Raw genomic sequence first — 13,593 nt, forward strand, 5'->3', positions numbered from 1 at the left:
CCCGCACATTTATAGCAGCACTATCAACAATAGCCAAAGTATGGAAAGATAGATGGATATTGGTTAAAGAAGATGTGGTATATATATATACACATATATATATATGTGTATATATATATAGGTATATATATACGTATATATACACACACACACACAATGGAGTACTACGAAGGAAATCTTGTCATCTGCAACTACGTGGATGGAACTGGAGGGTATTATGCTAAGTGAAATTAGTCAGTCAGAGAAAGACAAAAATCATATGACTTCACTCATATGAGGACTTTAAGAGACAAAACAGATGAACATAGGGAAGGGAAATAAAAATAATATAAAAACAGGGAGGGGGACAAAACAGAAGAGACTCATAAATATGGAGAACAAACTGAGGGTTACTGGAGGGGTTGTGGGAGGGGGGACGGGCTAAATGGGTAAGGGGCATTAAGGAATCTACTCCTGAAATCATTGTTTCACTATATGCTAACTAATTTGGATGTAATTAAAAAATAAAAAAATAATTTTAAAAAATTTCTAAAAGTAAAAAATTAAAAAAAAGAGAATTCCTGCAAAAAAAAAAAAACCAGTTTGAAGGGACACCAAATTATTTGCCTTTTTATTACTCCCTTGAATGTTGGCTCTGCCCTGAAGGAATGTAGGAACAGCAGGGCTGTACCTTGTGAGCCTGTAGCCTGAAAAAGCAATAGCAAAGTAAAGGGGAAGGAGGATATGATCACAACAGATCAGCCCAACAGCAGAGCCAAACCCTGCTTTGAAGGATGGAATGAGGTCATTGGTGTGTCTTGGATCATATATACGATGGATCATATTTAGATAGATAGAGAGAGGGATAAGTAAATATATACATCATGGTATGTAGCAACAAAAACAAAACCAATGTGTAACAATCCAAATATCCAGCTATAGGGGACAAGTCAAAGAAACTACAGTTTGTGCAAAAAATTGAAGTATGTTGTAAAACAAAAAAATAGAAAGAAGGAAAGATAAAAAAAAAGGAGACATATTGTGTACTGATGTGGAAAAATATCCAAGATACACTGTTAATGTAAAAAGCAAGTGCAAAACAGTGTGTATAATAGCTAAAATGTGAAAGCAACCCAAATGTCCATCCATGAATGAATGGATAGGTGAAATGTAGTATATATACACAATGGAATGTTTTTCAGCCTTAAAAAGAAGGAAAAGAAGACACGTGCTACAACATGGATGAACTTTGAGGACATTACACTAGATGAAATAAGCCTGTCACAAAAAGACAAATACTATATGATTCCACTTACTTGAGTTACCTAGACTAGTCAAAATCCTAGGGACTTGAAAGTAGAATGGTGGTTGCCAGGGGAGAGAAGAATGAGTGAGAAGTCATTATTGAATGGGTATAGAGTTCCCATTTTGCAAGATGAAAAGAGTTTTAGAGATGGACGGTGGTGATGGTTACACATTATAAATGTACTTAATACCACTGAACTGTACACTTAAACATTATTAATATGGTAAATTTTATGTTATGTACATTTATTTTGCCACAAATTTTTAAATTGAGAAAAATCCCACATTTGGAAAAATAATGCAATTTCAAGGTAACTCATCTTTATTTAGTTGTTCTGAACTTACTTCCTGGACACTAGTTTTTAAAAATGAAAAAGTAAGTGTGTCTGGGTGGCTCAGTCAGTTGAGCATCTGACTTCAGCTCAGGTCATGATCTCACAGCTCATGGGTTTGAGCCCTGTGTCGGGCTCTGTGCTGACAGCTCGGAGCCTGGGGCCTGCTTCAGATTCTGTGTCTCCCCTCTCTCTCTGACCCTTACACACTCGCATTTATTTTTGAGAGAGAAAGAGAGACAGAGTATGAGCAGGGTAAGGGCAGAGAGAGTGGGAGACATAGAATCCAAAGCAGGCTCCAGGCCCTAAGCTGTCAGTACAGAGCCCAATGGGGGGCTCAAACCCCTGAACCACCAAGATCATGACCTGAGCCGAAGTTGGATGCTTAACCGACTGAGCCACCCAGGCACCCCATCAGAGAATTTTTTTTTTAATGTAGAGAAAATACACTCATGTATTGAAAGACAGCTTTTTATTTCTTTTTGACAGTTGAGAAATACATATTTATTCTGATACTTCTGACCAGTTGTGCAACTAATCTAGGACAAATTACCAAATAAATTTTACATTATTTCTTCAGGACTGGAGTTTTTCGATGGCTTCAGATTTGGGATCTTCAAACGTGAAGTTAAGGAATGTATTCATGTCTGCTTTACCATACATTTGGTTAAGTTTTGAAAAACTCCCTCTCTGGCTCTTGCTGGTACTCTGGGCCAATATCAACACGTCCTCCAGATGCCTGTGCTTAGTTCTCTATTCTCTAATCTTATCGATGAAAAGTTTCTGTACAGGATCAAGTTCCTTAGTAAATGCTGCTGCTATAATACCAATGTTCCTCCTCAAATGGACTGAGACTGTGAACCTAATGACCGAGGAAAACCTGAAGAGCCTCTGCTATGGACAGGAAACTTCTCGGAGGAGGTCTGCGACCAGAAGGCTCTAGGTGAGATAGACGAAAGACAGCTCTTACTAGAACTGAAAATTCTGTCAATAATTGAAAATTACCTTACAGACACTTATGCTAAGATAGCATTTCTTAGTTGATGTGAAAGGGATCAGTTTCCTGATTTATAAATTTTACCGCTAGGATTTTTGGTGCAATAAATATTGGTATTATAATATATTCCTATAATAATATGGGTCTCTGAAATCAGACTCTCCAGGTTCAAATCTCAACTTTACCATTTATAAAATCTGTAATTTTAGGTAAATTTTTTAACCCCTTTATGCCTCGATTGCCTCATCTGTAAAATAGAGATATTACTGGCTTACATGTTTGCTGCATTAATTAAATGAGATGAAACACGTAAGAAAAAGAAGGGTGTATAATATGTTAGCGTCTGTGTAAAAAAGAGAAAATAAAAGAACTATGTACTTTCTTTCTTGTATACACATAATACTATTTTTGGAAAAATAAGACATTATTAAAGTTGGTTACTCCTAGGGAAGGAAACTGAATGGCTGGGATAAGAAATAGAAGGGAAACGTTTCATCTTATATTGTTTTGTACTTTTTTGAGTTTTAAACCATTTTAATGTATTATCTCTTCAAAAATAAATAATATTAAAACTTTTTAAATGCCATCCCCTTTCTCCGGTCTCGCCTACTCACACAAGATTAATGTGCCATCCATTTAACTCTGGTCATGCTAAATTGCTAGTAGGATACTAACTCTTTCTAGTGTGACTGTTAAGGCTCTCTTTGATCCAGGCTCAACCCACCCATCCTATTATTCTTCCAAGAATCTCCCTTCACACCATCTATATGTCTAGTCAAGCCTTACTGCTCACTATTTTCCAAGCGGCCACCCTCCTTGGGACCAAAGTGTCCATTACCCATCCCCCCTCAGAATTTGGAAATTCCAAAGTGAACCACATGTTTATAGCTCCTGCCCTGCACCTCCTTTCCCACCTCATATTCTCTGATTTGTGTCAGCAAACATGTATAAAACCTTCTCCTGACCCTCCCTGATAACAGCCCTAGCAGTTCAGGCTTTAGAATGGGGCCCTGCTGCTCCAACTCAGACTTGTAATTCCAAAAGGAAGAGCTATGTGGGTCCAAAAATCACTGGGTCAATGGTCTTTGTCCACAAAAAACTCAGGGCACAGGGGCATCCCCACCTTCTCCTTCTAAGCTAGGCCTGTCCTGGGCCCAAAGGGAAAAGCAAGTTGTGGGACACTGTGCCAGGCAAATATGAGGACCCTCTGCTGGCCTGACATACTAGATAGGCAAGGAGGTTGGGACAACCTCCCTAACCTTTTCATCTATACATTCTTGCCTTGGTTCTATGTAGAACCTCTGAAAAGGAGGTAGGGCCAATGCTGGATTCCAAGCTAATACCAGATTAATTGTCCTCCTTCACTTATTGACCCCATTCAGGGCTGAGGGTCTTCCTCCACTGAGAACTCCCAGAGCCCTCCCCATCTCACCACACAGGGCCTTGATACCTGGATTCCAAGCTAATACCAGATTAATTGTCCTCCTTCACTTATTGACCCCATTCAGGGCTGAGGGTCTTCCTCCACTGAGAACTCCCAGAGCCCTCCCCATATCACCACACAGGGCCTTGATACCAGCTACTCAGTTTCCTTCCCCCAAAGCAATCAATGTTCGCAATGCTTTGTTTATCCTTCCAGAAATAGTCTATGGCCTATACTAGCAGGGGCACTTCCTCTAGCAAGACCGGAATTAACTTGACTCCACCCAAGTAGAACCTGCCCACTCCCCAGCTCACAGCACAGTATTCAAGAAAGATCAGCTGATGAACCCACAGGTGCTCAAAATGCTCTCCAATGCTCAGTGAAGAGTTCACCATGTGCAAAATTCACCATGTGCACCATCCTATTGATGATCCAGAGAAATGTAAGCTTTACAATATGGGCTTTCTTAAGACTAGAGACACAAATTCAGCTAGATATAGACTGATACCCTCACAGCCATCTCTGGCAGCCAGCTGCTTCTGCACAGTGATCCACGTCTACAAAAGAAGTCACACAGGCTTTACTTTCCCATGCCCTATTGTCCCACCAGCCCCCAATATCTCATTCATAATGAGCATCAGGCTCGTTCTGTCTCTCAATGACACAAACTCTCTGAATTGGTTGAAAATTAGAAATCACCCTTTAGCTACCATAACCTATAGCAAGAGAGAAGCCCCAAGGGAGAGTCAGAATCAAGCAGCATCTGATGTCTTCTGGCATGGGGAAGTATGAAGTTGAGCAACAGGAAGAGCAAATTGCAGATAATGTCCACACATGTTGCAACTTTCCCAGAAGTCGTTCTTGAGCACATGCATGTGCGTGTCTATGTACATGTCTGAGTTTATATGTCAGTGAACATTTGTGCATAGGGTTGATCATGTATATGTATGTATTTATGTATATTAGAGATATTTTTGTGTATATGCACATGTAAATAACTGTGTGTTGTGTGTACCTGAGGAGGTTAAGGCAGGGCAGAGTGGCAAGAACGGGTAAGTATAGGGTACCTTTGCCTCTTGACAAACCCAGGAGTGACTCACTGGTGGTCCACTCCTCCCCTCAATCCTCCTAGGTTGAGGACTCTTTTGAGAGTCTGGGTACATGGCCTTATATGTGCTGTTGCCAGCCCTCTCCCTTGGACTGTGAACACAGTGGCCTTGCTATTCCCATCAACTTGAGGGCTAAGAACTTCCTGGGAAAGGCCAGATGCTCTAGTGAGGGAAGTGAAAGGCCCTTGGACAAGATCCCAAAAGGAAGATATATTTAACTGTGGCCGAACTCTCAAAAATTTCTTTGGGGGTGATGGAATTGTAATACAACTTGATTGTGATGGAGGTTACATTATTGTTTCTATTTGTCATATCTCATGAAACCATACACTAAAAAGGGTTAATTTAACTATATGTAAATGATACCTTAATAAAAAATGGGAAAACACATATAGAATTGATAATTGAATATTTTAGAACTTTTTTCCCAGCTGACTGTAAACAAAAACATACAGTTATACTATCAGTTTTCCAAGTTATATCAATCTGCTTTTAGTGTGACAGAAAAATGATACCAGAATTACTATAGAGAAAACTAATGGTATTTAATTATTGAGATGATTAAACTTACAGTAATAATATTGACAGAATTAAAACAGCACATCAAGGGGCGTCTGGGTGGCTCAGTCAGTTAAGCATCCAACTTGGGCTCAGGTCATGATCTCACAGTTCGGTTCATGAGTTTGACCCTGTGTCAGGCTCTGCGATGCCAGTGTGGAGCCTGATTGGGATTCTCTCTCTTGTCCTCTCTCTGTGCCCCGCCCCCAAATAAACTTAAAAAAAAATTAACTGTAATCACAAAATGAACTGTATTTCCAAAGTTCAGAACAATATGTCCTAGACCGTATTTGGAGAACACTTTGTCTTTACCCATGCATAAGGAGATGCTCCACTTTTAAAAGTACAGTTTAATGTAGTCTGTGGACAAAGAAGAGATATCATTGGTTCACTAGTAAGTGTGGAGCTTACAAAAGAATTCTTAGCCACTGTTATTAAATGCAATGCAGTCACAATATCCAGTAATCTTTTGGCAAATGTTAATGAAATGGTTTGGGTTCTTTCTGAATCTGAATAAAGGTTCATGAAACTTCAGGAGGAAGAAGAAGAGAAGGAGGAGGAAGAAAGAAGCAGATGCCCACTCTTCCACTCTTGGGTCTTCCACTCAGGCAGACCCATTGCTCCCTCAAGTCTTTGGCTTACCCACATCTGTGAAGAAGGGCCTATGCATGAGCAGGGTTTCCAATAACTGCATCTTTGGGAGTCCTTTTATTGCTTTCCCACCCCAAGGGCCCTATAATTAGAAAGATCTCTGAACAAATTGCATTTATAGTCAGTTTTCCTATTTTTTATAAACAAAGGTACATTTATCTGATGTTAAGATTTTTTCATTAGCACAAGATATGTGGATCACAAAGAGTTAATGTAATTCCAGCCAAAAGCCAAAAAAAAAAAAGGAAATTTTTTTAAATTTTATTTTCGCCTGTATAGTCTTGCTCTAGATAAAAAATACTATTTCCATCCACTAGGCTTTGTCAGATGTTGGAACTGGCCAAAAGCCCCCACCGTGACAATCTTCATGGGCTGCCAAGGGGCGGGACAATGTAAAAAGAGGAACAACTGGTCTTGATTCTCAACCGAATGCTTCTGAGGCTGGAATTCAGAGGTATGCCTGGGCCACCTGTAGGTCTGCCACCTCAACCCCTGCCCTCTGCCCACTGAAGTTGCCAAGCTCAGGTCGTGAGTTGTCAGCGTGTATGCCTCTGGTGCCCAGGGACCCTGAAGGTAACAGGCAGGGCTGCCACTCACATTTTTACAGATTGAGCATTGCCCAAGAGACACCATTCATTGTAGTCAGCATTAATTTATAAAGTTATGACAGTTTTCCAACAGATGGCAGTAAAGTATCTTAAGAAAGGGCACCTTTTTCTAGTTCACTCAAAATCTGTAAGGTCTAACAGAGGGACTGCTTTTTTTCTACATTGCCCAAAGTGGTGCCAGTAAACAGCAGGACACAGTAAGCATAACCGGGCTTCACAAAAGTAGAAAGTGGTTCACAGTCAACATCCATTCCTACCTCCTTTTGTTATGCCCAGGGCCAGTTTCATGGGTATTTCCTATGCACAGGGCTCTGTATTCAGAAGGCCCATGAACTTGGTTTAATGCTTTGCTGTTGCTGTTTTAAAATTCTTTAACTTTATCTCTGAACATGTATTTTGTAAGTGAAGTCTGATGGGACAAAGTGGCGTGCACATGAGCAGATGCTATATAGGCAATGTGCACACCTGCTCTTCCTTGCTGCTTCATTCCCATACAGCATTTGCAATATTCCATGAGCAGACAATTCCAGTGTGCCTGTGATACCTGAGGGCTCAGCAAAACTAGCATGTTATGGGGTGCCTGGGTGGCTCAGTCGGTTAAGCTCTGACTTTGGCTCAGGTCATGATCTCGCGGTTCGTGGGTTTGAGCCCCACTTTGGGCTCTGTGCTGACAGCTCGGATCCTGGAGCTTGCTTCGGATTCTGTGTCTCCTTCTCTCTCTGTCCCTCCCCTGCTCATGCTCTGTCTCTGTCTCTGTCCCTCTCAAAAAGAAATGAACATTAAAGAAACCCCAAAAACTAGCATGTTATATCCACAACTGCATAAGCAGGGGTGCTGACTGTCCTAACAGGACATGCTTTCCATTTAAACCAGAACTTGCTTCTTTAAAAAAAAAATTTTAACTGTATTTATTTATTTTGAAAGAGAGACAGAGAGAGGGAGCAGGGGAGGGGCAGAGAAAGAGAGAGAGAGAGAGAGAGAGAGAGAGAGAGAGAGAGAGAGAATCCCAAGCAGGCTCTACACTGTCAACACAGAGCCTAATGCAGGACTCGAACTCATGAACTGTGAGATCGTGACCTGAGTAGAAACCAAGAGTCAGATGTTTAACCAACTGAGCCACCCAGGCTGTAACACAGAAAGAAGGCAATGGCATTCTAAGACACGAACGACAGAGGAATGCTACCACATTTTTATGTATGTGTCTTCCTTGTAACAATCACTTGCTAAAAATGATGACATAGAAGGAAAGGGAAAAATAGGGCACCCATAGTTCCTTCTCCTTTGAGTCCTTCTTTATTCATCACTAAGTTGAAAGTAGAAGCTGTTGATAGAATGTGCTCACATCAGAAATGAAATAAAAACAGTTGAGTTACCTTCTGCAGCATTTCTACTATTCATGTTAGAATTAAATACATATGCATGTATGAGCTTTAAAGTAGAACCGTATAATTTCAGAGATTCCACATGCAGTTAAATACTCTTAATATTTGCATTTAAGGCTGGCATGGCACAAAATAAAAATAAATATAAATTTCAAGCTAACAAATTACAATTTTAATCTTTCTTTACTTAGAACAACATTAAATAGAAAATAAAAACACTAGGGGCACCTGGGTGGCTCAGTCAGTTAAGCGGCTGGCTCTTGATCTCAGCTTGGGTCTTGATCTCAGGGTTATGAGTTCAGGCCCCGCATTGGGCTCCGTGCTGGGCATAAAGACTACTTAAAAAAAAAAAAAAAAAAAAAGTAAGAAAGAAAAGACAAACACCATATCCAAGTCAAGAGGAGACCCTGGAAGAAAAGAAAAATCTTTATATTTTACTACCTTTAATGGTAACTTTTTTTCCCTGCTTTTTAAATAAAGGGCTCTGCATTTTCATTTTTGCACTGAGCCCTGCAAATTATGTAGGTGGCCCTGATTATTTCTATATTGCAGAGGCTGGAAAGCTACAAACGCTAAAAACTAGAATTCTGCATGCAAAATAGTTTTCACAAATTAGATGCCCTTGCAAGAAATTTGAATGGAAAAGAAAAACAAAGGCTATTTTCCTGCTGCTTTTGGCAGTGTTCCACTGGCAGAAAGGATTGTAGAGATGCCAATGGTCCATCTTCAGCTTTGTGGATGATGTGACAAAATTTCAGTGACAAAAGTAGCAGCCTCTTTCTTCCAGGATCTAAGAAGCAGCAATGGTTGATACAGTAGCTTAGATCCTGTCCTCCTAAATTCTGAATCATAGCTATTTGGTGAATTCCTGAACACAATTACTGCCAGTCCTGGAGTTTTCTAGGAGCCATTCTTTGATCTTCAGTCTAACACCTGCTCCTCCAAACGTTTCAATAATTTCATAAAACCTACAATTCCCTTCATTAGGTTCTCTTTTGTGTTTAAAATTTCTAGAATTTGCTCAAAATCAACTTGCTTGAAATCAGCTCCCAAACATCACACGTTCTACTGGAATACACCCCTACCATACCACCATTAATAATGATGAAACTAAGCTAAAACATCTGGTCAATTAAAAAAAATACAATGCACAACTTGTAAGTATGCATTTATTCATTAAACCCTTTCTTCAAACAAACAAACCTGGAGTAGTTTGATGACACTGATCCCTTGCTGTGATGGTCCCAACTCCCAGACTTCATGTTCAGAGCTTTTTCAACAGCACTTCTCTTTTTTCAAAGTATGAGTTGAAAAGTCCATTCTGCTCAAGATCTTCTTATGAAGCCTCAGATCCGGGCTTTGACCGTAAATAGAAAAGCTCCAGGCCCAGCTTCCACTCCCTGAAGTTGCACAACGCTGGCCCCACATCTTGTCCCTCCAACTACACTTTGTCCACACTCATACTACTTGCTCTCCCACCTCCTGAGGGTTTGTAGTTCCTTTACCCCTTCATTTCTTCAAGCAATACCAGTTGGTTGAGACCTCATCAACCTTCCCTCCCACCAGCAAAGGTCCTGTGCCCAAGGATCTCCCATGTTAAGAGAAGCAGAAGAGTAAATAAATCTAATGAGGAGGATGAGCTTTTCGAAGAGATCCTCGCCCAGCCCAGTCTGGGAACAAGCCTGCAGAGATTAGTCGGGTGATGGCCAGCTTCTTGCTGAGTTTCATGTCCTCATCCAGGAGCTGGCTCTGCAGGAAGTTACAGTGGTGGGGGTCTGTACAGGCAGAACCAAGGACATGTGGAACCAAAAGGGCTCGCAACAGGTTACCTATAAACTCTCGGTCAGAAACCCCAGTGTAGGAGGTAGTCTCCTTAGTTTATGATTGCCCAGTCCTTGATGGAGGAGCAGGGAGAGAGAAGTGATATTTACCAATTCTTCACCCCAACAGGGCTTTTGCACCATCCTGTTATTCTGGTGACATGGCAAGTCTGAGCTATCATTTAATGCAGGAAGGGAAAAACAGAACTTTAAAACTCCATTGTCTCATTGCCCTCTAGTCTTCCACCATGGCTATAGCTGCTAATATTAGTGACCACGCACATGCACACAGACACAGAGCTAACTAAAGCTTTCATTCTCCCCCCAGGGCTTTCTCATGGTTTGTTGTTGACTTCTCAGAATTGTGCTTCTCTCTTGCTTCCATAGTTTCTCTAGGGTTGATTTTGGAGTGGAAGCCAGCAGGCTATTCTAGTTCACCATTTTGATAGGTAACTTGAGTTTTGAAGAGATTGTGCTGGCTGCTGTGTAAAAACTGGAGTTTAGGAAGCAAGCTTGGGACAAGGCAGACAAATTAGGAGGTTATTGAGGTACTTCCGAACAAAGGTCATGATGGACTTGGACTAACTAGGATGCTAGCAGTAAAAATGGAAGAAGCTAGATTCAAGAGTTTTGGAGGTACAGTTAATAAGTCTTGCTGATGAACTAACTGTATTTGGATGAAGAGAGAATAAAGAATGGCTACTATTTGGCATAAAAAACTGGATGTGTGCATGGAGCCATTTTAGGATAAAGACTGACAGAGAGGCAAAATTGGGGGACTTTTACTTTTAGAGTTCTGTATTGCATATTCTTATTGCATAAACAGCAAAACCTCCAAATTGGGTGAGTTTCCAGGCAGGGTCTTCTGCCTGCCACTCTCCTCACCCTCAGAACCAGGTCTCTCTTTTGTCTCTGTCCCTTGCCAAGAAAGCATATCATGGATGGACTTCCTGATGGTTTTAGGGTTTCATTTCAGAGTCTCTGTCACTGTTAGGGGAAAGGACATGGCATTGCATCTATGACCTCCACGTTTTCTACTCATAAGTTTCAGTCACTGCAGCTCTTTTCAAATTTCCCATTTGCTGCTTTTTAGTTACCTTGAATCCATTTTTCCTCCCTGTCTGCATTCCAACTTCTTTTTGCATTAGTCTGGTGAACTGTAATCAGGTGCCCTGGCTGAATGGTGGGCATGTGACTCCTGGAATGTGAATGCAGAGCAACTGACAACATGGTTAAGACAGTAATTTATTCATTCCATCAGCAGTAGCCTTTCATCCTGCTATGAGGTTATTCCAGTGTTTCTGGGTTCCAGCCTCCAGAGATGCTGATAAAAATCCTTTTGCTCAAGCCAGAGTCAAGTTTTGTTGCTTGCAATCAATGAAACCTAATAATAATCAGTTTATAAAGTACCAGGACATGAATGCAACCTGCCCCCCAAATGTCCAGCTTCACCACAACAGTAACAAATGGGTTAGTGTTGATCCCAACCCCTGCCCTCCCACCCCCAAGCAGCCCTTTGTTTTCTCAGAACCTTCCCCGTGTATTCTAAGGCCTCCTAGGCTTCTGTTTTGTTCATAACCATGCCTTTCCACACATTCATAGCCGAAGTAAATTGATGTCCAGGGTAGCATTCAGGCAGCATTTTGACCAAACAGGAATGTGGTTATTTCCACTGCCCAGAACCTTACCCCGTGGGCCTCTGAACTCAATTCCAGCTCAAGTCTGAACTGAGGCCTCCCTTCCCAACAAGACTGGTTAGAATTACTATCTGATGACCAGTCTCTCATCCTGCTTCTCCTCCACCCAGATTACAGCCCTAAGAAAGATGATTTGACTGCTTCTCAGGTTTTTGGTGGTCTTAGTTCCTACACTTAACTCTTCACTCCTGTAAGGTTTGAGTTCAGCTAGGATTGATGTTCTACGATGCATCCCCATAGCACCCTTATCACATGACTTGATGTAAAATCTCCCAAGCCTTACATAGATTCTTCTTCCTTTCTACTTTTGTGTAGCCAGAAGCTGTATGTATAAATTCTGATGATTATCCACGTTACCAAATACATTATATGAGAAGTCATGCATACCAGTACAGTGACATGAGCATTTATACCTTTAAGACCACATATAATTCTTGATGATAAATTGTAATGTTTTGTATCAATCACTACTCCTTCATCACTTCCAAAGCCTCTACTTATATAACATTTTGGCATGTTCTAGCCAGAAGTTCCAAGTTTCCTCTGCAATATGTATTGCTACTTCACGTCTCTAGTTAACAGTAGCTTAGAACCTTGAATTAGGGCTCTCCAGACAAACAGAACCAAGAGGAGATACATAGATATAGATACAGATATAGATATATAGATATGTAAAGAGATTTGTTAGAAGATATTGGTTAGTGTTATTATGGAGACTGAGAGGGCCCACCATCTGCTGTCTGCAAGCTGGAGACCCAGGAAGGCCTGTGGCATAGTTGGAAGGCTTGAGAGTCAACGATGGCAGTTTCTAGTCCAGGTCTGAAGGCCTGAGATACAGGAATGGCAGGGGCAGATGATCAATCAATGTCTCAGCTCAACAGACAGAGTGAATTCAACCATTTTGTTCTATTCTGGCCCTCAATGACTTGGGGAAGGCTATCTGCTTTACTCTGACCAATTCAAGTGCTAATCTCTTCTGAAACACCCTCACAGACACACATAAAAAGGTTTAACGAGCTATTTGGGTATCCCTTGGCCAGACAAGTTGACACATAAAATTAACTATCACAAACCTTGACTGGTATTCTAACAATTTAAAAGCAAGCCCAATTGCTGACCTAGTCACCAGGAAATCCTGTCTCAAAGGTCAAAGTAAAGTAGGTGTTTTGAACCCACACTCATGTCTGCCTTGGGCCTGTTAGTTTTCCAGGAAAGAACCTGTTTTCTCAAAGAAGTATCAGTTAATGCTGGACAAAATATCATCTTCCAGACTATAATTTCATGATGAAGATTCTTAGAGACTCACTCTAGAAAGTTGAGACAATGCTAAAATATGACTAGTTTGCCATCTAAAATGTACAAACCCTTCCGATTCTGTGTCTCCCTCTCTCTCTGCCCCTCCCCCGTTCATGCTCTGTCTCTCTCTGTCCCAAAAATAAATAAAACGTTGAAAAAAAAAATAAATAAAATAAAATGTACAAACTTGAACAGTATATTCCCTCCCTCCCTTGACTTCCATGTTATGTTGATCTGAGTAGTTTTTAAAACTCCCCTCAGACTTTGAGGTGGTGCTCCAGAACTCTCATGGTTAATATACTGAGTCAATTCTACTCCCCAGCCCTCTTTACCTAGCAGTTCAGTCATCATGACAAGAGTACCCATTTGGCACAGCTCCAGATGCTGGATGATACTGAACCTTGGATTTAGGAATTCAGTGAGTCTCCCCACCTTC

The 13,593-nt window shown here is 40.9% G+C and overlaps 1 pseudogene; it reads right to left on the reverse strand.

Annotated features, from left to right (window-relative positions):
• Positions 1–2,104: 2,104 nt before the first annotated feature.
• On the reverse strand, positions 2,105–4,556 carry LOC124505981 (ATP synthase-coupling factor 6, mitochondrial-like; annotated as a pseudogene).
• Between the last annotated feature and the right edge of the window lie 9,037 nt (positions 4,557–13,593).

This window comes from Lynx rufus, unplaced genomic scaffold (assembly GCF_022079265.1).
Source record: "Lynx rufus isolate CCGP_SWC_20201006 ecotype Redwood Valley unplaced genomic scaffold, mLynRuf1.p SCAF_9, whole genome shotgun sequence".
Taxonomy (NCBI): domain Eukaryota; kingdom Metazoa; phylum Chordata; class Mammalia; order Carnivora; family Felidae; genus Lynx; species Lynx rufus.